Below are 27,764 nucleotides of genomic sequence, written 5' to 3'. Positions count from 1 at the left end.
ACTATTTAGTCATAGTCTCGAATACAAAGAGCTAAATTCGCGTTTTTTTGTTTTTTGTTTTTGTTTTTTTTTTTTTTTGTTTTTTTTTGGGGGTTTTTTTGTATTTTATTTACATAGTTTTAACTAAATCAGAATTATCTTAAAACTTCTCTCGCGTAGTTCTTATTACATTTATATACATCAATTTCTCGACACCGTATTATTTTCTGATAGTTCATTAAACGATGAATAGCCAACTCACAACTCATTTATTGTGAGCCTGAATAGATCACGCTGTAAAGAAGATATTAAATTGCTTGGCGTCTCAGACTACATTTACCAGAGGGATTGATATTTTGCACACAATGACGGATCCGAAAATAGAAAATTACTATAGTGACAGATGTATACATATATCGCATATTGACAAAAATAATCAACTTCCTTGAGAATGTTTACAAAAGCAGACAAATAGACGCATTTTTACAAGATAAACACAAAATGTTCACAACCTGGAACGTATTTATGTTACAAACAGATTTTAATGGTTTTATGATCAGCGCGTCTACATGTATACCTTTTCTGACATTGTTAACTACTTCTATATAGTTTGTAATTTGTACTTTATTCGACTGCATTTAATTGCGCAAAAAATATATACGCGATGTCCAAATGCGTTGTAAAAAGTCTAACCAAAAATAATTTAACTTGCACAATCATGTGTTTCTATATTATAATAAATCTAATATTGATACAAACAAATTAGACCTTAAAATATATAATATGTGAATAAATAAATCACAGTTGAGTCAACTTCTGCATAAATGACTGCATAAATGACTCCCTTTCCTCCCGTAAGTGTAGTACTAAAGTCATGAGATGTTAAATTAACTTGATCTTTTATCTCAATTTTCAAATTCTTATGTTCACACAAAGGATTAACAACAACAGACTTGGAGACATTATGTGGATACAAGTATTGGTGCAGGAAGCGTATTGGCTTTCTCAACGAGGAAAGGAATGTTTTTTCTCCGTCTATTGGACTGGAATCAAGCTATTAGACAGTATTGAAAAGCTTTTCCACTGGTAGAAAAATGCCATCAAACCTCTGGATTTATTTATTATTCAAGTAAGTTCGTTAATTGGCTATTTTCAGTTTAAAAATTATTATTATTATTGTAGAATAACGCAAGAATACAAATCTAAAAGTTTCCGCATTAATTTATTTTGACAGTAAAAGTTAACATACAATATTTTAACCAAATATAACTGATACAGTATTTTATTTCTTTTTCACAGTAACCTAAGCCTATCTATTTATCCTCTCTGGTTTTCAATATAAAAATATACGTTTATATGTAGAAGAAATGCTAGACGGCCCATGCGACAGATCATATAGTTTTTGCTATTAGCAATTATTTTGCAAACAAGTTTATTGGTTACCCCTTATAAGTTAAAATCTATAGTAAATTCTTTTGCTAATAAGTAACACAACGCGCAATACATTTTAATATTGTTATACTCATTTTGTTTTGTTTTACCTGATGATCAGCTTTCATAAGTTTAAAAACACTACAATGCACAAAACTATTATCAATGTAACTTAGATGATTAATGTTTAAGGGAATAGTTAACTGATAAATTATATACCTTATAAAAATTCTAAAAATATTTTACCAGCAGTATTTTACTCAATGATAAAACACGGTATTTCGTGAATTAGCACAAAATAAAATCAGGTTTAGATGTTGACTATTACACGCTTTACAGAGATTTTAAGCACAAGCTCAGCAAGTTGATGAAAATACATCTTGTTTAATGGGAACTGTATATAATGTTTCATAACCAGTTGCTATATATAAATGCAGTCCGGACATATTTCCGTCCGTAGGTCCGTCTGTTCGTCACACTTAATTGTCTAGCTTACAGCTGTATATCAAATAAAGACTTAATATTGTACATATTACAATGAGAGAAAGTAAGGCTTAAGGCTAGAGTGTGCATTTATAGAATTCCTAATATCCTTGTTTTAGGAATATACTACGATTCATCTGTTTTAAATTGCCTTGGGATGTATAAGAGAATGATGAAAAATATTTACCTGTTCATCAAATGTCAAAGTATTCAGAGAGACAAGTTTCGACATAAGCAGACTTGACTGTATTAAGGAGGTAGGTTACCTTTATATTTGTATGTGCGCATGTCCAACCGGAAGCTAACGTGACGATTTACGACGACGTTTACGACAAACTAAATGTGTTTGTAGATCTATTCTTCTGAAAACAAATCATAGACCTGCCTTCGATCTGACGCTTTATGGTTTAATAATGCAGAAATAATGAATAAACTGCCGCAGAAACGCTTAAAAACAATGTTGCCTTAAAATGACGACATTTACGTCATGACGGTACGTGTCAGTTACCGCGCAAAATTATAGCTTTTATATTGAAAGTACGTAATTCTGTGCATTTTCTTTATTCAAACTATTTTCAAATAACCATTATTTGCTGAAATATTTTTTATGAGTCTTTTGCTCTGAATAATAATCAATATTTAGCTTCTTTTATGTAGTTATATTGAAATGTAATGCGAAATGTAAGAAAATGGATGATGGTAACCAATGTTATTTGAAATATAGTTGGGTGAGAGGTTACTTGTTACGGCCATTTTCAAATAAAAAATCTAGCAGTTTGATTTGTAATACCTATTTTTCAGGTTCCGTTTATAATTTGTTACTTATATACTAAAACCAAGATCTAAAATTGTTCAAATTTCAGTAGAAAATTGTGGTTTCTTGAATTGAACTGATGTTACCATGAAGCCCGTGACCTATGTATCTAAATGTAAAATTCAAAAGCGTTGACACTAGTCTATTTAAGAAACACAGCTTCGGCTTTTTATTTTCATTTCAACAATATCCATGAGAATAACAGTAGCATGCTGAACGACTTTTCCATGAAAAATGCCAGGCGAGGGGTACTGCTATAAGTATTCTAAGCTTAGAAATTTGTTTGAATAAATGCAGATTACACGAAAATATAACTGACGTTAGAAATAATATGTTTTAAAGCTACATCAACTAGAAAGATAATCTTATTCAATATTATTTTATAAGAAATTACGACAAAAAGCAAGATATAAGCCATTATAAACATCTCTGTTGGCATGGTTACTTTAAACTTTAAGAAAAATAAGAGTACCATGTATAGTGCTTGGTATTTTGCTAATAATATTACCCAAATATTCCATGTTGGTCATTAACAGAATGGCACTGAAGCCGTCGAAAACCCCTATTTTTATACATAGTTGTTTAAAAATGAGAGAAAATGCGTTACCATGGAAACACGAGCCCCGCGACATATACATTTTAAGCTTATATTAGAAAGCTAACGTGCATACTAGTACAATTATAGATTATGCTGACTTCTACGGATATCAATGAAACTAAAATACACTGAAAAGTGTTAAATATCCGTATTTTCCTTCTTCTTTCAATATGAAATACCCTTGGAGGGTCATGTTTTTCAAACCTGGATAAAAATTGAACTTGAAGGGACAGAGACAAACGAAACTGAGATTTTAGCAGTTAAAACTTCAACTTACACGAAATACAAAAAGATGCTGCGGTTCAACTAATTTGAATTTACCCTTGTAACAAGGTAACCTACCTCCTTAACAGATTTTCTTGAATATTTTTAACAAAAGGTTGAAGTGTTTCATGTATGGACGCGTTCTTTGACTTGTGACTTATCCTATTGAACGTTTGCCCTTACTAAATATCGTTATATCTGGCCGAAAATGAAAATCAAGCCGCCACGATCACCTAATTGAAAGGAATAAACGGGTGTTAAGATATTTTGAGGTAAAAATCCTCAGTTCTGAAATCTAACATAATCTCGGTCAAGAAAAAAAAACCTTATTGTATTAATTGTATTAAGTCATATGCCATTCTTATTGATTTATTTATTTGTAGTAGTTTTTGCAATTTAATGTCTAGAAACTTGTAATGCATATCGTCTTCGCTATGAATTTAAGGAGGAACTTGAAACAAAAATTGAAGCCCGATCTTTATTTCATTATAAATATGATAGAAACAAATTTGACTGTCACGGCCAATGAACAATGTTGAAAAATGAATTGGAATTGTATACTCATCCATCTAGTTGAGATTTTCAGTAACTTTCTGTACAGTATTATATGTTATTATTACACAAGCAGAGCTTTCTGAAGGAGCATCGATGTGTTTCAACTTTCTAAACAAGCATGGACGAAAACTTTTTGTACTCAAATGTTTTGACCAATCTTGGCCAGCTTTTAATCATTTAGTTGCCGCCGTTTAAGATAACTGTAACACACTTTTACTTTCATGTACACATTCAAAAGAAACATCGCCTTGTGTAATAATAATTTTTAAACAAATTTGATACCTACCTGTGCGTAATCACGGTCATGTAATGTAATAATGTCAAACAAATACATAATTCTTCAATGTTTGTTATTATCTCCTGCTAGTTAGCATTTGTGATAATAATTTCATATTCAGTACGCAATTTTATAAAACAACTAATGACTTTTTACACCAGACATAGTTACTGTTGCTCAAAAATGAAGCTATGCTAAGTAAATTTCAGATTATTACTAAATAAATTTTACATACTTATTATCACAACATTTCAAAATTGTTTTGTTCACCATTTTCTTCAGTTTCACAATTTAATAAAATAGCTTATTTCAATGTAATGTATTTAAGATCGTATATTCAATGCCTGCCGTCATTGTTTGTAATTTATCTGTAAGTTAATTCTACCGTTCCAATCCTTTTCCTACTGTGAGCATATTTGTCAGTTGTCATGCATAAATTAAATGTACATTATGAAATAAACATGTTTAAAACTAACAAATATATGTTTATTAGCGCGTGTAAATAGTGTTATACTAAGAGTTTTTCAATCACACATTTTAAATTTATTCGCAAAGTGTCGAAATAAACAATGTATGGTGAAGAAAGTATAGAATATCAAATTATAATAAAGGTTGGTACATTATTATCATTTTTTCAAAAGATAAAACTAATTTTTGGTAGTTTTGCAAACGATCACAATATGATAAAAACTTTTTTTTTCCGTCTGGCATAATTTACAGGGTTATCGTATTTTAAGTTCTAGTCTCTCTTAAAAGTTCAAGATCATTTTGGAATTCAGTACGTCACCGCAAAACTTCGGAGCAAACACGAGCTTTCAATTGAAAGCAAAAGAATATCAAAACTAAATCACATGACTGTATGAATTATATATTATTCAGCTATTCCCTAATTTAAGTTTTAAAATTGCAATATCAGTTTAATATTTTGCAAAAAGTCCATCATTACTCTCAGTCTTTATTTGTTTTTGTCAAAGTTAAGGCTAACATAGTTTTCATATCAGTTTTTCAGAACCCTTTTCCAATTCAAATCGAATCAAATCGATTTTATTTATTTTCTATTTGGTATTTTTGTGTCTGCTATCTTCAAACTAAGCAAAAGATATGCTTTATTCAAAAGATATGCTTTATTCTCCAACTGCATGGCACATGACGAAAATGTCTGTGTCCTCATTTCAAGCACAATGCAGAAAATGCATTATCTTACGAAATATACTGCTTACGAACTTACGATGTTCTAGCTATTTTATATTAAAAAAAAATGAAACATTTCGCTTAATAGTTGATATAAACATTTAACAGTTTGTAAAGTACTTTTCATGTACCAGGAACCTAAATGTTACATTGTGAAATTTATTCCTCATAAGGTAAACGTGTTGCAAATGGCGTGAGTGGGTTTAAATGTTTCAGTGTTTTGCCTGGTGGCGTTCTGTGCTTCCAAATGAGAGTCATATATTTTATAAAATGCTGAAGGATGGGATAACGTATTAACCGCTAACATGACATTTCTACCGAAAGATATTATTTTTCAACTGAACAAATTAAGATTGAAAAAGATTTATTTGTGCAGTGTGGTTGCAATTTAAACTCGTGTTGGAGTGTTAATGAAATCAGATAAGAGGATCATTTGGATGTATAAGCAAAACCATGTAAATTGATAGTAAACTCAATTACATTTATTTTAAACATATTTTATTGCTCAATTATTAATTACAAGAGTATATCACAAATTCTTACAACATCAATAACTCGTTGCAGTTTCAAGCACTAACGCGAAATTTTGTGCTAAAATGTTTTCAGGAAACAAATTAAATATCTAGATAATATTATGTTTTGCTGAAATGTTTTCAGGAGAATGCACAAATGTTTTGGAAAGTTTTCAATTTTATCGTGATAGCTACCTAGCTATCTAGTGGCAGAGATAGGCCACTATAGGAAGTATATAAGATCATGAAATGTGAGCTTCTTCTGCTAAATGGTGTTGATTTAATACGTGACCATGGATTTTTACCATCAAACTTTGTTTGACAAAGTAAATAAGGATTTGGCATATTTGTACTATATCATTCATCTGATAATTCTCAAAAGTACAAATGAAAAGATAAAAAAAAACCCTGTAAAATATAGATAAAAGATTCCTGGTCTAATTGTATGAAAAACAATACTGAAATGATTTTTATTTTCTGCTTTCTTATTACTTTTTTCAATGGACAACAGACTGTGAAACTGGAAATCTATGCCTTTTTTCATTATATTTATCATGCTCTCAAATCCTGTCACACTACTTGGAGACATATATCCGACTAAACCAATGTCTATTCAGTAGATAAATCATAAGGAAGCAGACTGACATGTTTTTCCTACATGTTTTTGAACAAAACAGAGTATCTGTTTCAATGGAACTATCCTTCTGTAAAAAGTCCGAATTAATTTTCCTTTCACCAGATCATTTGCATGCAGTAAATGTAATTGATATCAGTAGTAACGTTTGTGGAAAACTTCAAACTCCAAGAAGGTAGATACTTTGCCAGTGGTAGCCTGTGACATGTCTAGGAAACAGCTGTAATTTTACAAAGTTAAAGCTTTCTATGTGTCTAAAGTTTATGTAAGATAAAAAAGAGAAACATTTTTAAACTATTTCCAGTAACTAATTAATTTCTAGCTGTAGAAATACAGCACTTCAAATCCTATATCTGCTTTCTCCTTTTAAGAGAAAATATTTCAACTAAATTCTGTTCCCCTTATTTTGCATGTCATGATCTTGATTTCATAGCTTCTCTTTTTATGATTTAAAACATTAACAATGATTTATATGTAAAAGGCTTTTGACTGAACAAAGTTTGTAAACTTTTTAAATTTTGTATATCAAAATTATATTGTTAGAAAGTATGTATATTAACAGCCTAAATATTTCCAAGTTCAGCCTATAACACAGATTTCTGGGTAAATCTAAATCATTAGTATCTAACAAAGTAACCATTTGTCAGAATTATATTATGTGTGATAATCTAATTCACATGACAGTCATTAAGAAGTACTATTTTATCTATATCTCTTTGAGCAGACATATTACAGCATTTTTAATTTCAAATCAAGACTTGGGGAAAAGCACATTCCTTGATTTGCAATTGTGGGAAGTTTGTGCTTAAAATGTAATAATAACTATAGTAATCAAGGTTATGCTTATGCAATATTTCTGAGAAATAAAATCCCAAAAAAGGCAGCATTTGATTTAATAAATATTCTGAATTAATACAGTAACCATTTTTTAATATCTTAAGGTAATGCATATGGTTCTCTCTAAACTTCCTGCAACATCTTACATATACTAGCTCCTAGACTATGATATATCTTTAAAGTTGTGAATATAGCCAGTCTATATTATCCTAGGCCCAATATTACCATCAGTTCTTTGAGGCAATATATGTAAAAAAAAGCCTGGCATTAATTTTCTCACTATTACAGAAAACAAAAGAAAATCACAGAAATCTGAAATTTGTGACAAATTCTTTACTATCGGTCTAGTGGTTTATCTACCTCTAACCCCCTTGATAACACTTGCCAGTATGTTTGTACAGATACTCAAAATTTATTTTGAAAGTGACTACAATTGAACCGGTCAAAATGGCCATCTATTCAGCAGCCACTTGTCTTTAGCAGCCAATCAGCTAACTTCCAAAACTGACTTTATGTTCTTATTTCAACTTGTCTGAAGCAGTCACCTGTTTTAAACAACCACTTACTACTTCCAGATGGACATCAAAATAAAGAATAATAAATAAACAGTTACAGGAGATATATTGCCTCAATAGCTCAATGGTTATGTGTGTTTGAATTTGACACCTTGTTGTGTCGTACCGAAGATGTGGGAAAAACACTTGCATGGCGCCCAATATTTAATTCGTATCAGATGATAAAACAAACCTAAGGCCATCCATCCTTTTTGGTCACACAAGAACTTTAAAATGCATGTTGTTTCATATCTCAGCATGATATACAGAAAAACAGTCAGTCAGTATTTATGCTTAATAAGGGTCCATTCTCCCTTTCAGACACAGTATAGCATTTAGCTGTGTAGAGTATGGAGTACGGACCGACGGCATGTCACCAGGCATGTAGACTGGCTCCCGTCCCTATGTTTGTTCTTATTTACATATATTTAAGTTTATTCATTAAGAGGGAAGTAACTCCAGCAGGTTGTTTCTACATTGTCATTTTTTATTGCCCCTGGCTTCGAACATAGGTATGGTTCAGCCATCAGATAAAATGTGCTATTTTAGAGGTTTAAGATTTTCTTATTTTGCTTGCAGAATTTATATAAAAAATAACCATGCAGCCAGGGAGCCAGGCTAACAGGCACGCCGTTAAAGAGAATTTTGAAGCCAAATGGTGAAGAAAATTTACCTCTACGCAATTTCTGTAGAGTATTAGCCAAACAATTAATTTGCAAGTAATTTAAAGATGCTTAATATTTATGAAGTTCAGTTGTTTAAGTTTAATTACGGTCCATCCGCCCTTTCAGACACAATGAAGCTTATAAATGCCGCGTAGAGTATAGACCGCTTAATATTCGTACAATTTTGTTCATATATTGTATTTATTTTGGCAATTCAAAGAGTTTTTAAGATAAATTTAAATAAAAACTATAGCTAAATGTTTAAAATATTTATTATACAAGGCTTATTTGGACTACAAAGAATTTAATACTTCTAAAAGTTGGCATTTAAGTGCAATAAGTCACAATTTTTATTACCTCCCTTTATAAATACAGCATACGACTCAAGCATGTTTCATTTTCAAATGTATGTTTTTCATTAGTATTAACAGTTTATGCAAGAGAAATAAAGATTAAACATAGTGCACACCTAGGTTAGCTTTATACAGAATAAAGAACATTTAAGATGCTGGGCCATTGCAAAAGAATGAGTTTTTGAGTTCCTTTTGTCAGGACCTCATTCACTTTTTTATTTTGAGTATGATGTAAGCAAAAAAAAATCGAATATATTTCAGTAAATAAAGAAAGGTGTGCACTTGAACTTTATAGAGATTTTTATGAATAAATGTTTAATAGGCATTGTGTATTTGCCAATCGTTTTTCCTTGTCATATTTTCATTGTAGTAAGAAACTTCAAAATTTGTTGTTATTTGTTTTAGAGTTCGTGCTTACTATTGCAAATAAGTACAAAGGAAGTGGAGATCAACATCTGTTTCTGAACTAATCAGATGCATTACTGGTTTTTCCAATAATTTATTTGGCATATTAACCTTAATATAGCGAGAAGTTCAGGAAGTATTACGATGAAATATTTGTTTATTGTTTTATAAATACCTATCTTACATCAGTTTTATTTTACATACTATACTGTACATAGCATGCTTGACCCTGAAGAGTTTGGTGTTGTCAGTCCTTCAAAGCTAAAATGAAATGACATGAAATCATCAGAAATGTTGATAAAACCATACAAACAAGTTTCAGTTCTGTGTTTCAAAGAAATGTTGTGAAATACACAAGTTTTGAAAATAACTGGGAAATATCTTGACATGGTTGCCATCTTGAATTTCTTCGTTAAGTCTTAACAAACATTTTAAAGTACCTCCCTTAGGTGAATTAAAATTTGCGTTAAATTTATTGCAAAATTGCATAGTTCAACAGAATTGTTTTACTAACATTTCACCAACAACATATTTTTTAACGAAAATATTTAACGAAAAATTTAACGTAGCTTCACTAATTTAAAAAAAAATTTATTGTTAAAAATTCTAAATAGCCGAACAGTTAAACAGAAAAAATAAACAAAATAATTAACGAGCCTTAAGCTATTTAATAAAAATATCATTGTTAAATATTTAACGAAAGTTTTGAACAACTGGGCCTTTGTTAAAATACCAGCATCGGTGAAAACTGAGTTTTCAACATTGGAAATACATAAAACGTTGCAAGTGTAACATAGATGACCTACCAAAGTAAAACGTTTCAAATCGGTTAGTACTCTCAAAATGTATATAAAGGTTATGTATAATAAGCTTTGACACTACACTTATCATGAAACACCTTAACCAAGTATAAGTTTTGTGTCAAACTTGAGGTAATTCCAAATAAAATGCTGAGACCATTGGAATTAATACCATATATATAACTTCTACGAGTACCTACTCGGTCACGCTCAGTGCGTAAATAAAACAATGATATTATTATTAACTATTTATGAACTTTTTAAAAATATCAATGCAACATATGCAAACACATTTAAAAGTATTTGAAGCTATTTCAATATAAAAATGAAAATTGTTGGAAAAATAAATTGATGAAATTGAGAAGCAGTACATCGGCACATTAAAGTGCCCAAATTAAATGAAATAAAAATCACTTTGTTTCTTAGCTTCCTTGTTCCCACTGAGGTCGTATTTGAATCATATAATATTCAATTAATGGATTGGAAGTTTTAAGATATGTTTTACCAAAAATTTCATGTAAATCAGGCAGACAATCACGCAAAATGTGACAGTATGCTTTTCCTTGAAACATTGTTATTCATATAATCCAAGGACATATGTCATATAAAGAATCTGACAGTTTAAAATACCAGTATGTGCTTGTTAGCTTAGAAATGTAATAACCTTGAATAAATAAAAACTTTCAACCATTCAAACTTATATGTCATCCTGTCCTTCTCCAAAGACAGGTTACAATAAAGGACGATTTAAATGCATAGAAAATGTAAATTTCTACCATTAGCAGTTTAACCTTGTACATAAAAATATAACACTAAAAACTTTGTATTTGTACTTTAGCTACACAGAAGACAACTAACTATTCATTTCTACAAGTTTTAATAATTCACACATGTACATTTCTTGTAAATTTAATTTATGCATCATAAACTAAACTAGTTGGCAGAAAGGAGTTTTATTTATAAGAATGGTAAGAAACGAATAGGCGCCATGTAATACTTTCTTCCTTCTGAAATTCTCCATAAATGCTGATGTATGGCTGATATATGGGATAATGTACTACATTTGTACTTGCTAACATGTCTTAACTACTAGAGAAAATGTAAACTAAAGACCTTTGGTCAAATATTTGTTATCTACAACATTGGATCTTGGGAAGTATAGCCCCGACTAAAAGCCTGCCTGCACTTGAAGTATTTGTGTATAGCCATGTGAGTAACGCAATGAGTATCAGCTAACACATTGTTATCTGATTTTTTCTATATTGTATCCCCTCACTCAAAGAAGGAATGAGCACTTAGATCTGCTTCTGTTTGTACAGCTGTCCCTCCGGTTAAATTTATATTGCGTTTATCTGTAAATATATTGAGTAATCAAACAATATAGTAAAGTTATTCAGCATAAGAAGCTACGCACATTGTGTTTTATTCATATATAGTTCAGTAGAATCAGAGTTATGGTGCTTGACTTTGTAAAGATTATGCAGAAAGAATCCAAACAAATCTCAAAGGTATTTGTCCTAGAGTCGTGAAACTTTAAAGGAATGTTATCCAACAAATGAAGTTGTAAATTAATGATTTGGGTTTTTTATCCAGTAAGAAGTGCTGTGACCATTGATTTCATAGAGGGCCCTAAATGTTTGTGTCGCATGTATCACAAAATGTATACTATAAGTCATGAAATGGTATTGAAATATCATTTAGCATCAGCACAAACACCAGCGGGAAGATTTATTTGCAATTTATTCTTTTAGTCACTAGTACTTTGTGTGTCTTGATATTACTTCGTAGTATCCTAACCCCTGGTCAACCAGTCCTCCGATTCCCTCCTACCGAAGAAAATTTGTTTTTCCGGTCGCAGGCTGGCATTGATTTCATATTTACTTCCTATTTATATCTGGGGTGAAGGTCATTTAACAGCTGATTAAAACTGTAGATATTGACTGGTGGCTGAAATATTCCACAGGTGTCCTAATCGGATAGATAATATTTTCATAAGGGGTGTGCAGGTGCTCTGAGCTGTATTGTTAGACAATATATAATCCATTGTAAGGCTCCTGTGGAAATAGCTTGTACAACATCATAAAACTGAATCCCCTGCGGCAGAGTTCGACTCTGCCACTCTGATACGGAGTGATCTCCCGTAAACGATTTACAGTCAACTCGTCCAACAACTGTACTTTAAAAACTATATTTTGTTTTGCTTTAAGCCTGAATCACACTGCCCCGGATAGGTCTGCGGATGAGTTCCGGATTCCCATCCCCGGATTGATCCGCGAATGTGTAAGAAAAAAATGGGTTTTGCGAATTTGTTATGGTCTGTTGAGGATGCATTTAGGATCTGATACGGATGACTGAGTTGAGAAGACAGAGGAGGCTAATTGAGTACGCGGGTCTTAGGGATTTTTTGCGGTCCACTGCAAGTCGTAACAATTGCAATACTGGTAGCTACAGATTAGCTGAGGATTAACTGCGATTTTCCCACTGTCTGCCGGATGTAAATTTAAATGCGCTGCGGATTCTTACGGGTCGCTGCGATTTCTTCCGACCTTTTACGACTGTGTTACGTTCTGCTGCAATCTGTTACTGACGCAGCTGAACATTTTCGGACATTACACACTTGGAACGCTGGAGCTCCAGTATCCATCATCATTCAGCCAGAGTTCTTCAAACAGTACATCTGTGTACCAAATATTATTTAAATGTGCCAAGCCTTTCATGAGTTATTGTCCGGAAACCATGAGTTTGGCAAATTTTAAGTTAAAAACAATGGTGATTTGTTGGCAAAGTTAAACTTGACCTGTATTTTATGATGTTACACCTTGGTACCAAGATTTATTTAAATCTGTCAAGTCTTTTATGAGTTATTGTCCGGAAACAATAAACACCAACGGACGGACGGACCGACAAGCTCACTCCTATGTACCACCCAAACTTCGTTTGTGGGGGATATAAATATCAAAAATATTAAAAGCATTCTGACCCCATTTCAGTTTCACAAGAAAATGTTTCCAGTAACCGCCCCAACCCCGCAATTATTATTTTGGAAAGCGAATACTGAAATAAACTCATTACGTACGCCTTGACAATCTTGGCCACTGTGTCAGGGTGTTGTGGGAGAGTGGTGCGCAAACATCTAAATCTCTGGACCAGAATGTCAAAAGGATTCTCTAAAACCCTTCTCTCTTGGGAGAGGCGGTAGTTGAAAATCTCCTCCCCGGTGAGTCCCCGCTTGGCGAATGGTTTGAGGAGCCAGGTCTTCATCCCAAACGCATTATCATCAATGAACCAGTACTGCACGGGCCTGTCATCTTGGGGAAGGTGTGCTGCAGGGGGGATGTCCATCTATCCCTCTTCAACACACTGCTTGAGTCCACAAGCATTCCATATCTGTCTGTCTAATGCTCCGCCAGGTTCCCCTGACATCCAACCACAGGAATTTGTATTCGGCATCCGCAAGGACCATCATCACAATAGAATGAAATTTTTTGTAATTGTAGAAGACCGATCCACCACCTGGAGGACATTCAATGGCTTAGTGCTTCTCATCTAAAGCGCCGAGGGTATATGTTAACTGCCACCTGGTTTCAAACGTCTCAGCAACTGCCAAACATTGTTTTTGTGTTATGGGAGTCTGTGCCACCTCTGCCATGAAGTCTTCGATGATGGCTTGATAGTGCAATGCCGAAAAAATTTTATGTATGTTATAGGTACTAAGGCACTATGGCATTACTTAGTATCCAAATAATATAACACAGCTCCAGATTATCTTCTTTATTTTTCTTCAGTTGAAAACCACATAGTCAACAAATAACAATTTTCACACGGTTATCCGTAGAATATAACAATTAGATAAAAGATTCAAGTATTAAAATCTTAACATTTAAATTATCAAATCAGTCACAATGACCTTATCACAATACAGTTAGAAGCCTTTTAGCACATTCTGGACTATCAAAGATTAAAGCGCATAAATGTGTCAAAGTTGGGCAAAAATAAGTTTTGACATTTGTCATGAAAATATAAAGAATTTTCAGTATTTAAAATTTTAGCAATGTAAAATTATTGAATAATTTATCCTTCCAGATTTTCTATATTAGAAAATATAAAAAAAAATGTGCTAACTGATTTTTTTTAGGATTTTTTTAATTTTTCACCGCACAAAAATAGACCTCTCGGATAATGATCGACACAGTGTTGCCTGCCACCCTGAATCCATACATCACTGACTTGTAGCATTCGCAAGAAGTCAGGTAGCGCAGTATCAGCGACAGTCTGACAGCTGGTTCCAGTGCCAGCCTAACTAATTCTTTACAGTCCTTAGCAAATCGCAAGAAATCGTAAAATCTGGAAGTTAACCTAAACCAATACTGAAAAACCATAATGTAATCGTAAATAACCGTGCCAATCCACGAGAAACCGTCATAACGCTCTATTGCAATCGTAACAGAACCTTAATTGATCTTATTAGAACTGGAATAAAACCGTAAAATCTTGTAATTTTCTGACCACAAAGATTGTCTTCCGGACTGTTACGATCTATTAAGATCTGTTAGGATTTTTTCAAAACTGTTACGGATTTATTAGGGATTTCTTACCGATATATTATCCGTGGCAAAATTTTGAGCATGTTCTAAACTTTGAACCCTTCCCTTCCCCCGGATGCCCCCGATTTCTGAACGGATACACCGGATGACTTACGAATGAGTTAGGAGTTCTACGGATGCGTTGTGGATGCTATCCGGAACTAATCCGCAAGCCCATCCGGGGCAGTGTGATTGTAGCTTTATAAATATCCGATCGTATATCAAATAATTAAAATGCAGGAAGCATTCACGTTTCGTATCTTAAAGTGTGCATTGATTAATGCGGCCGTGTATCTTTTTTAAAGATATTCTTGTTTACTTTCATTTCCATAATCTTTTATCACAAATAATATTTTCCTCATAAATTTTCTACAATGAACGTAATTTGAAAATGTGCGCAAGTAATATATGGCAGTGACAATAAGTGGGGGTTTTGTTTAATCTTGTTTAAACGCAACAATTGGAGAGACCCGGCATTTGTCTTTCGCAAGGTGCTACCTCCGTGTCTGTGCTGGTTTAGTACCTTATCTGCAATAGATCAATTGTCACTAAACCTTTTGAAGTATAAACGAAATCAAAACAAGGGATAGCATACTCGCTTTGACTGGCTATATTCATGGAAAGTAATGAAACGTGAAAGATACTTCACGCCTATACCACCGGATTAAGTAGAATTCTATTAAAGAGCAATTACATGTACTCCATGCTCCTAAGGGACCAGAAACTATAATAAAAGTCTATAAATTGTCAAAAAATAAAATATAGGTATCATAAACCCTTTTTGTTTGGAAATCTATATATGGTTTGTACAAATTACATTATTTTCTGAAATAGAAATGTCAATATTACGATTGCATGACATAAATTACACTTACGTAGAAAAGTATCGAAAACGGAAACCTCTCGTTTTCAGATAATCTAGAAAAACATTCCATTAATTAAATGCCAGTATCGCTGAAAGCAGAGTTACCACCAATTTAAATGATTGACAGCTAAGCGATATATAACGTTTCAGGGATCAAATCAAATTCATTGAGGTCCTATATTAACAGCATTAAGGTCACGTCAATATACTGACAACGTGTCCACAAATTCTTGCTGTTTAGCCTATTCTGTGCCAAAATGTTAAAATAATACATTCATACAGTCCAATGGAATTTTGTTCAAAACCGAATACTTCTGTAGAAAGTAAAAGGGACAACATTTTTTTTATTTTCAATTTAATGATTATAATTCAATTGATACATTAACAGAACGTCAATAAATGAAAATGTCTGTAACATTTTAGTACTGAGGAATGAGTATTTATGGTTAACATGGAAAATTATAACTTCTATAAACATTTTTGAACGCATCTGTTTAAATATTTCTGCCTTATTTTGGTGAAGAAAATACGTTTTTAGTTTCGAGGATTTCTTTTTCAGATTTAATGAAGTTCTGCATGTTCAAATAAAAATCTTTTTCACAATATGGAATTTTATAAAATCACTTTGTGGAATCTTAGAAATTCAGTAAATAAAGAAGACAATGTCGTGTGCTTGTTTTTGAACTAGATTATATTTGATAAAAAAAGAACTTCTATAAAGTTTGCACGACGGAAGTGTATGGAGGAAATGACAATTTCGAAAAGAAACGCATCTACAATGTAGATATTAATGAAACTTCTCAAAGTCGTAAATTAACGTACTATTTTTCATTTCATTTATAGGGCCGTTTTTTACAGATATCTGATTATGATTAAAGAGATTCTCAAATTTCAAGGTAAATTTATGACCAATTTGGGTTGGGTTTTTTTCACGTGTCAACAGTAGGAAGCTATATAAGCATAAGCTTTTTTAGAAACTCTCTCCCTATACATAATGCAATAACAAAATAAATAATTCATCATACATGCTCTGCTTGAAGTTACTTCGTTTATCCATATACTAGTATTAATGTCAAACTGAAGTATAATGTAGGTTGGAAAAATATTACATTTTTGGATGTAAATTTGAACTGTTTATATAAACTAAAATCCGCTAAACTGTAACAATTTTGTTATGTATCTGGGATAGGAAAGAAGGAAACGAAATAGAAGAAATGAGGTTAATAGGTCATTTATTTATTTTGTTGGGTTTAACGTCGCACTGACACAATTATAAGTCGTATGTCGACTTTCCAGCTTTGATGCTTTGACCCCAGTTGTCCCTCCGTGCATTATTTCGTCACGAGCGGGCACCTGGGTAGAACCATCGACCTTCCGTAAGCCAGCTGGATAGCATCCTCACATGAAGAATTCAACGCGCCGAGTGAGGCTTAAACCCACACTGATGAGGGGCAAGTGATTCGAAGTCTCGGCCACGGAGGCCCCGTTAATAGGTCAGGAAAGTCACTTTAGATATATGGAGTTGAAACGTTTTTTGTTAAAGCTATATGATAGAGCTAGAATAACATAGAACCTGGGATACGAAGCTATTATAACAGGTATTAATGTTCATTAAGTGTTCAAACTACGTATCAAATCTCTTTGTTTTCTGTATATAGTTCTGTACATGTATAAATATTGAACTATTTAGTGTGCTTATATTATTTAGGAGATCTGTGCGTCCTCTTCAGCTGAAAAAGAAATGATATCTATGTTCTACCTCACCACATACACACAATGGACTGTTTACTATGCTTTTTGAAATTAGATGTTCATTAACAGAACTAAAGTGTGTCCTAAGTCTGCCATGAAGAATCTAGTATTTACGTTTACCTGCGTAATAGTGACATGGGACTTTCAGTACATAAGAATAAAGGCGTCTTTTGTAGATGCTTAATGTGAGAGAATTCCTGTGATCTAATGGTAGTTACATTAAATGGCAGAAAGGAGTCCGAAAAGAGTTGAGTGTGACGATGCAGGTTGCTAGTATCACTGGCATTTCTAAGATTGTATACGGATGATTGTGCAACAGTCTCAGGTACCAAGCAAGAAAGATACTTTAGAGTTAAATGATTTTTCATTTTGTAGAAAAGAGGGAATTTGTGTTTTTGTCTTTTTACTTTGAGGGGTTTGATAAATCCTTGCTTTATTCTATGTTTCGCGGGATAATGAAGCCGCGCCATCACTTCCCGTTTTCAAATGTGCAGAACTACTTTAAGCTTCGATTTCTCATTTAAATAATCGTGTTAACTTTAAAACGGGCTAATGCCATATAACCAATATATTTGCTTTTCCTTACCTCTATAATTATCAGATATTAGCAGAAAATCTTACTCACACTGTAAAGATAGCATTCACATGTTCTTTAGAATGATTTTAAAATTTTATAAGCGTTATTTTTTTCCATATTCCCGTTAAAGCTTGTTATCTGAAAATCTATGTACGTCAAGAGAAACTCTGTATTGTCCGCTAATAAGATTGATTATATATTCTGAACAAAACAGCTAACTTTGCAATATATTTTTTTGCAAATGCAGCATAGATTTAGATCAGTATGTTATTAACAGCATATAAAAAAAAACTTACAAAACTGAATCACGCAAAGATATATTTATGTTCATTTTACTACCAAAAAAGTCACAAAAAGCACACAAAAGTTGTGTTTTCAGAGAGTCGGTGAATATCATTTATAAGAATTAGATGTGTACCTTTTGTTTTTTGCTAGAAAATGGTTATGTTTGTATAAATATTAAATGCTATTTTGAATAGGACATGAAAATGACCTTACCGTTTTCATCCCCCAATGACTTTCAATGTTTGTGTATTTTGTGACTTTTCAAAAATGAATTGAAGTCGTATTATGAGTAAATTCATATGAGCCGCGCCATGGGAAAACCAACATAGTGGCTTTGCGACCAGCATGGATCCAGACAAGCCTGCGCATCCGCGCAGTCTGGTCAGGATCCATGCTGTTCGCTAACAGTTTCTTAATAGCAATAGGCTTTGAAAGCGAACAGCATGGATCCTGACCAGACTGCGCGGATGCGCAGGCTGGTCTGGATCCATGCTGGTCGCAAAGCCACTATGTTGGTTTTCTCATGGCGCGGCTCATATAATGCCACAGTTTGATGTTTCTGGAATTTTATACTTTTATTAATAAATATTGTTCTGAGTATATGCTAAATTTCCAAAAAAGTACTTTTAAGATATTTGTTAGATAAAATACTAAAATACCAAATGAATGCTAGCTGTTTTGTTCAGAATATATGAATACAAACCGATACAAAGATCATACAAATTACTCTATATAATTTACGAAACTGGACATAATAACAGAATGAATCTCAACTTTTTATTATCAATTCATTTTTCACCCTTTTTAAAAGGTTGTCTGTTTACATTGAACAGAAAAAAATCATTTCTGTCAGTCATTTAAAATCAAACAAAAACATAAGGCTTTTAGAGAATCACAAAAATGCAACGTGTCACGACAGCTTTACGATTATAGGATGACATTTAATTGTTTCGGAATATCTATTTTTCATGAAGTTGTGGAAACAGGATTCAAAACAAAATTACGCCATCTTTATAATACAATTATTTGAACGACCCTATGGCAAAACTCAATTCTAGGACCCTGGCATTTATCAAATGGAGAAACCTCTAGCGTAATATTCAATTACTCATATCAAAAAGCACCAGGCTTTTTATTAAATTGAGAGAAGAACTGCCAACAGATGTAGTTCATCAATGTAAAATAAAAAGAGAAGTAACAGTATGTTTTGTTCAATGTTTAACTGTGTAAAATGTATTGTTCATTGTGTGTTTATTCAATATACTAAAACAATAAATCATTGCGGACCTGTAATTGCCATATTGTCATTATGTCATTGCATATATAATAGGGTTTGTCATTTTTGTGCAATTATCTCTAAGGAATATTATCGTTTTAAAATAATTAATCCCATTCTATACGAAATTTATCATTTAACATTAGAAAAACAATTAAAATATTTCTTTAAAAAAAGGTATATAAGTCTGCTAATTGTTTCGTTTGTTTGCAATCTGTGCTTCCAAATGCTCATCTTATGCATTTTATGGTTAAGCTGGAGGAATTATATAAACTGCCCATTTCAGAAATGGAATTTCAATGTGTGAGTTTGATTATCTAAGAGAACACATTTTCAAAAATTCGATCAATGCCTTACACCATTACCACACTGATTCATAGCCGGTATCATTTGAGAGCGTTTGCTGAATACGTGTCAATGCTATGAAAGATGTTGATGTGAGGGAGTTGAATATCATTTTAAAAGCTTAAAAGGCAGTTTCTTTGATGTATATCTAAAGTGAATGGAAGCATGTCCAATAACTAATGCTATTTAATATTGTAATTCATCAAAATAAATTTTAATGGAAATTTGAAGTACTTCCTTTTCAAGATGTTTACACATTTTTCTTGACACATACACTTTCAGGCAAACACATAGAATTAATTCTAAAACCATTTGTACAATATTTTATTATATAGAAATATGTCCAACGGGAAGCGTTTTAATTATTTTGATTGATATATTTTCAAGTTGACTGAAATACCAAACTTTCCAATAACACGAATAAGCCCTAATAGCTATTGCTATTATATTGACGTAAATACATGTAATACCTGCTACACTGGCACCAGACCAGAAAGAAAATGCCTCTGTACACGTTATACCCTACCCCTAGGTATTCTATAAGAACCATGGTCATGAACGGGAAAATATACTAACCCATTTCAATCGCGCACTTCATACCTGAAACATGCAGTTTGGTAAATGTGTACTATGGATATTAAACAAGTGGTAATTTATCTACCATTGTGTACCGGCCACATTTCTTCAACACTTCTTATCTTAGAAAAACAATACGTAGTTTATAGTTTTTTCAACGTTACACAAAAAACTTGCTTGAACTTCCCTGGTGAGGTTCCGGTCTAGATTACAAAATCAATCTGATTGGCTGATGTGAAAATGTGTCAGACGTCATTTTACAACTCGTGTACGATAAAATGTGTATATGCACCATAAATGTGCAAAATGAATTAAATAAACAGAACAGATGTTACCAATGTATGATTTCAAATTCAAAATCATATCCAAGACGAAGGATCAGAATGAATCATTTACTCCAAAAGACGGACGCATATCACAATGTGATACCGCGCGTTTGACTGGTTTCAGTCCAGCAACAGAGGAGGAGGTGAAAAAGCTTGTTCAAAAGTCAGCTAATAAGTCATGTGAATTAGACCCTCTTCCTACATGGCTCTTGAAATCTTGTATAAACGAACTTCTCCCAATATTGACGAAAATTGTTAACATCTCTCTAGAAAGTGCAATCGTGCCAGAATCATTTAAAACATCACGAATAAGACCATTGTTAAAAAAGCCAAGTCTTGACCAAAACACACTCAAGAATTACAGGCCTGTTTCCAATCTGCCATTCCTCTCAAAAAAATCCTTGAAAAAGTGGTAAACAGAAGAATTGAGGAACATTTGACGAACAATCAATTACATGAAATAAACCAGTCAGCATACAGAAAATTTCATTCAACTGAAACCGCATTGTTAAAAGTTCAGAACGACATTCTCGAATCCCTTGACAAAGGTGACGTCACAGTACTTGTGATGTTGGACCTGTCGGCTGCATTCGACACCATTGACCATAACACCCTTCTTCACAGACTCGAATTTAATTTTGGATTTGCCGATAAACCCCTTTAATGGGTGGCATCATATCTAACAGACCGCTACCAAACAGTATGCATCGATGGCAAACTCTCTGAACCAGTCCTTATGAAATTCAGTGTTCCTCAAGGATCTGTTCTAGGCCCAAAATTCTACACGATGTACACAAAGCCTGTCGGGTCCATTTGTAGAAACCACGGTCTAAACCACCACTTTTATGCAGATGACTCCCAACTCTATCTATCGTTTAAACCAGTTGACCAAGTATCAAAGGCAGCCACAATCACACGAGTTGAACAATGCCTAAAAGAAATCATCTCATGGATGAATTCAAACATGTTAAAATTGAATGCAGATAAAAATGAAGTAATTCTTTTTTCGAGTCAAAAACACTCCAAACATGTTGAAAATCTAGAACTGAAAGTTGGCGAATCGAGCATAAGACCATCAAAAACTGTTCGAAACCTTGGTGCTACGCTTGATTCGAACATGCACATGGACCATCATGTTAATTCTGTGACTCGAACATGCTACGGCCAAATACGACACGTTGGTCATATTCGACCATATTTGACAACTGAAGCCACAAAAACCCTGATAAACTCGCTTGTGACCTCACGATTAGATTACTGCAATGCTCTTTTGTACGGCGTGACAAAATCAACAACTAGCAAACTGCAAAATGTCCAAAACACAGCTGCACGTCTTATTACGAAAACAACCCGTTTTGAACATATAACACCAATTCTTAAAGATCTTCATTGGCTTCTAATACAAGATAGAATCAAATACAAACTTCTCATTCAAACATTCAAGGCCTTGCATGGACATTCGCCGGTGTATATGAGAGACTTATTGGAGGTGTACGTGCCAACTAGAAATCTGAGGTCAGCAAATGCAGCAACAACCCTTGTGCCACAAAAAAGTCGACTGGTTACCTACGGGGATAGAAGTTTCAGGGTTGCCGCCGCAAAACTATGGAACTCTCTCCCTGACAATCTCAGAAAAGATTCATCACTTAATTCATTCAAAAGAGCTCTCAAAACACACCTTTTCAAAATTGTCTACAACACATAGATACCAACTGTGACTGTTTCTACTCATTATTTTTGTAATACAGAACTACAGCAACTGATTCGTCGCTGACGAAGGTCTCTTAACTGTACAATTCATCATGTAATTAACTAAATTGACAATCCACCTTTTATTTCATCATGTCACATTTTAAGGGTTATGACGTTCTATGTGTGTGTTTTTCGCAAGACTTGAGTTTCACTTGAAATGTGTGGTATTTCTATCTAAAACAGTACATGATGGCACCATTTACCGGGAGGTTGAACCACTATATGCAGCCCGTCTGGGCGTACCAGATGTTTAAAGCACTGGTATTGGTAATAGGGGTAAAACGACCTCGGGGGTGGGGGGTGTGGTCATGGCTGTTTGTTACAATAAGGCTTTAAATATTATCATTGCTCATTTATGATATTGTTGTAATAACTATTGTTTTTTATTATTATGTACAACGCCATTGAAAATATCTTTTATAAAAAGGCGTTTAATCAAATTGTTCAGTTTCAGTTTTGTGATTGCATATGTCATGTTTTGTTATTTTCCTACATATCTGCGATGTGTCACATGTTTAATTGTAAAGCGCCTTTGAACGTATATTACATATGAAAAGGGCGCTCAACAAATCTGGTATAATAATAATAATAATAATAATAATGAATTTCATTCATCATTTTGAGTTGTTTTATCGTAAAACTGTGAATATTTTGCATTCTGTTTTTGTTTGTTTACATTTCGCCAGACATGTGCACACTGCCGTGACCTCTAGACCGGATGTTCATTAGGGGAGTTCACGCAAGTTTTTTCTGTAGCGCTGACGAAAGCATAAAATATGTGGATCATCTCTGCAATATGGAATGTTGAGATAATGTGACTGGTGCACGATGGAAGATAAATTATCGCTTGTTCAATATACTAGGTACCCATTCACCGAACAGCGCGTTTTAGATGAGAAATGTACGATTAAATTGGATTAGTGAACTTTCCCGTTCATAACCATGGTTCTTATAGAATACCTAGGGGTAGGGTATAACAGGACAGAGGCATTTTCTTTCTGGTCTGGTGCCAGTGACCTGCTACGTCGTGAATCCTTATCACACGTTATGGTAACAAGAAAACCAAAGGAATACTCGTGTGTATATATAAATAAAGCAAATCTAGAGAATAGTGTACACATGTCCTCAATGACTTTGCAGAATTCAGTACAAAGGTCTGAAAATGGTATACCTATGGTTGGAAAGCCGTTAATCTTGCTTTGTTGGGCAGACGTTTGTCATTTTTCAGTTTTAAGTCCTTTCTTTGTAATAGGTATTTCATTGCAGCATTTTAAAGAATGCCTGCAATTTACCATTTAAAAATTGGATGTATAAAGAAAGAAGACTTTCTACCTAAATTTGCATTTCAGGATTATATTAATTATGTATAAAATTCAATACTTAAACATATAAACATTAGAAATACAAGCCTTTACAACTAAGAAATATAATTTGTATGACTTAGTAAGAAAAAAAAGTTTTATTTGAAGGATAGAGTGAATATATAATGGTATCTTACTGAAATATGGCAGCTTTTGTGAAATTCAAGATGGCCGCCATACTGATTGACGAAAATACGTTACCAATGGAATTCTTAATAGTTGACGTATAAACTTTCATAGAAATATAACCTTTCAGAATATGGAAAAATTCTCCACGATTACAATTCGACACAGACTAATACGTCACAAATGTTAGAGCCAAAATACAGTAATAAAACCTGTAAAAAGTTCCTTTGGCAGCATAGAATACAACCAAGCAAGATAATAGCAGACTCGATTTGATTGATTCTGTTCAAGAGAGGTAATTGCAAGTACAACACCCACCACGCCCCCTAGCGCAGGCTTAAGCTGAAGTCTATACAGAGATGCTGAATGGACTCCATGTTCCCAAACGACAAGAAATTATAACAGCACTAAATCGAAATACGGGGAGACATTTTACAGCCGCCACACGGCACTTAAAGCCTGGAAACGATTAACTTTAATTGTATAAAAGAATTGGCAATATTGTGAAACGCATGCATTCAAGTAATGTTATGTTTTGAATCAGGAAAAAGTATGAAATGAATATAACTTCCATTCAAAACAGTTTATTTTTTCTTATTTAGTTGCTTTTCAACGCTCATTTTAACTGAACTATTTTTGATATGTTTTTAGTTTTAGAGAGAAGCATAGTTCCCTCACCTCTGCGGTTTCAAAACAACACTTGAGAAAAGAATGCTTTCATGTGATAAAGCAAACCAGCCTGTTCTACCCAGGTGCCCGCTAATGTCTGAAATATGCCCTGAAGGGCGCTTGGGTTCTTTTGCCCACAACGACTGAAGTCATATACCTAATTTGTGCGGTGTACGTTTAACCACAAACAACAAACAGAAGATACAAACAATTTAAAGTTGGAAACAAGATGACATATATAAATCTGATATGTTAAACGGCATTATAGAAACATATGTTTTAACGTACGAATATAGACTTTCAGCTCAAAAAGCTCAATAAATACAAAACACATTTAATAGAAACATGATATGCACCATCACTCTTATGTACCATTTATCCGAATCTTAAGATATGTTTAAATAATCAGTTACTTTTTTGTTAACTTATTCATGACAGTGAGACACAAAATCATGTTGTCTAACTTTAGATCCGAAATCAGGTCTGGTGTAATTGGATACATGTTGTAACTTTGTGATTAGATTTGCTAAATGTTCCATTACTTCAGAACATATTTCTATTGTAATCTTAACACGTTTCTGTGTCGTAATATGTTAACGTTTTTACAAATAGTTTAATGATCACAGTTTAAAGCTTTGTGATAATAATTGCGACTAAAATTGTCATTTTTCAGAACATTTTATATTGTAAATTTAAAACTGGAATATATGTTGTAGATTTGGATAGAATGTAACTTTTTCTGAAAATAAACTTTGTAACAATCTTAATTTATGCATTGATATTTTCAGCAGCTTAAACAAAATTGTCTTTAACATTTTTTATAGTGACAAACATGGACAATTTTTCATTAAGTAAAAACACTTTTCACAATACGTTATACATTTTACGATATTTAACTAGCTAGAACCAAAAGGTCTTCAGATATACCTTCAGCAAGCACCAAAGTTAAATATTAAGAAATCAATAACTCAGATTTTTATAAAATTAAGTTGAAATATTTTATACAATACAATATAATTGTAATTATTATATAGAACAAAATTTTCAGTTAAAAAACCCCTCCTTCTCGATTATACTTTATCATGACATGAATAAATTCATTTCCAATGGCCTGCCTAACAAGCGACAAATGTACGGTTAGTGTATGGTAGGCATGTCCGAAACCTCCCCCTCTTTAAAAAGGTTACTGGTGGTGTCTCTATTTCCAACCTTCTTCTTGTCCGTAACATTTTATATGTTACGTATCATATGTTGTATGTTGGTGGAATAAGATAACTACACTCCCCGGCCCCATTTTACGCCTTCTCACTCTGACATTATCCTGTTTTTGCCCATCTCTCATGTTTTTATCGTTTCTTGGCGATGGGGTTTTGAAGCAGTACTTCTGCTATATCTTTCGGCTAATTTTGTATTTATGGGCGGCATGTTTTGCGGTGTGTTGCTGTGGCTGTGTTTGCAGTGCTTCCAGGGTGTCTGTTATTACTTATAATCTTTATGGTGTTTTTCGAAGTTAAGATTTGTTTGAACATCTACGTTATTTGAATGTCGGAATGGCTTATAACAGACGAAACACTAAGTCTCGAATAACATTACGGCAACATCACGAAACTTAGCTCTTAAAACGTAATAAAATATTTGGGTAGAAGTGTTGTATTTTCATGTTAAGTAAAGAGATTTATGCAGCAGCATTCTGGAATTGGATCTAATACAGAAATCACAGACGTCTGCAGGAATAATAACAGACGTGTATTTGACTTCGTCAGCATAACAAGTAGGAAAATGTTGCTGAAGAGACGATGCGAAGCATGTTTAGTAAAATGAATATAATGTTAAACAAGGCAGAATTGTATCTATCTGGAAAATGTTCATATATTCATTACACCTTTGAGAAAATAATACTCCTTTCTAAGTCTGCCGAAGTAACCTGATGTGGTGATAAGGAAATCATCATTAATCATACAACTTGCATATATACAAATAAACTATTAGGTGAATGGCGATATACTGACAGCCAGACAACGTATATTTTCTCTTTATGTACAATGCAAAATGTAGTGAGTCATGAAGTTTTTCTGTTTATTTCACAGAGGTGCAAATTTCTAATGTAATCTTGATTTATGCAACGGATTTCAAAATGAAGCAGTACTTAATTGTAAGCGACGGGAAATGCAAATGTCTTATTTTACTTCAAATTAACGAACAAAAATAATGAATTCTTTTAAGAATGCTTTTTATACTTGGGATCGTGGGATCGTGGATCGTGGCGTTTATTCATTTTTATAATAGCATTCCGCTTAGGCCCTTATGCCTGTGATGAACAGACTCCAAACAAACCGAGTCTGCAATTATTTGAATTGGCTAAAGTTTTCATTTGTTACATTTCATGGGGTGAAGTAAAAGTTGGTTTGTTCTGTATATGACGTATTTTATTTGTGACTGAAACTTCTCAGAGCCATACGTATTAAAAACTTCGAATTTTGACATTGTAGTTTAAATAGGCTTCAATCAATCTTGTCATTGTTTAACTAAACGGGATCCGACTTGTACACTTTGTACCCAAGCTGAGCTGCTTCAGAACATACGAATGTCATGAATATATGATAAAGAAAGCGAAGGCTCATTGCATCATGAGGAGGAAGGAAACGAGGTCCTCCTCATAGGAAACGTGGTGGTAATTAATTGATTTTATTTCTATATTTCATGTCTACAGTATACGACTGATGCAGGTATCCTGTACAACATATCTGAAGCATGAAAATATCAGCCTCGAACTGGACAGATTGCTTCTTGGTTATGACAGGAGGCTGAGACCAGGGTACGGCGGTAAGACTGTATTGTGAAATAGAATTTTGTTTTTATCACCTACTTTTTAATATCTGGACGCAGTCTTGATACTGCATAGTACGATGGAAGTTTGCT

At 33.2% G+C, this 27,764-nt stretch overlaps 1 long non-coding RNA gene across 1 annotated transcript; it reads left to right on the top strand.

The window, feature by feature from the left end:
- Positions 1-575: 575 nt before the first annotated feature.
- LOC128556949 (uncharacterized) lies at positions 576-27,660 on the top strand. The gene is made up of 2 exons (XR_008370932.1): positions 576-1,108; positions 27,556-27,660. It is a non-coding gene; the product is annotated as an uncharacterized LOC128556949 (long non-coding RNA).
- The last annotated feature ends 104 nt before the right edge of the window (positions 27,661-27,764 follow it).

This window comes from Mercenaria mercenaria, chromosome 5 (genome assembly GCF_021730395.1).
Source record: "Mercenaria mercenaria strain notata chromosome 5, MADL_Memer_1, whole genome shotgun sequence".
In the NCBI taxonomy this organism is placed as follows: domain Eukaryota; kingdom Metazoa; phylum Mollusca; class Bivalvia; order Venerida; family Veneridae; genus Mercenaria; species Mercenaria mercenaria.
This window is presented reverse-complemented; position numbering and strand designations above follow the sequence as displayed.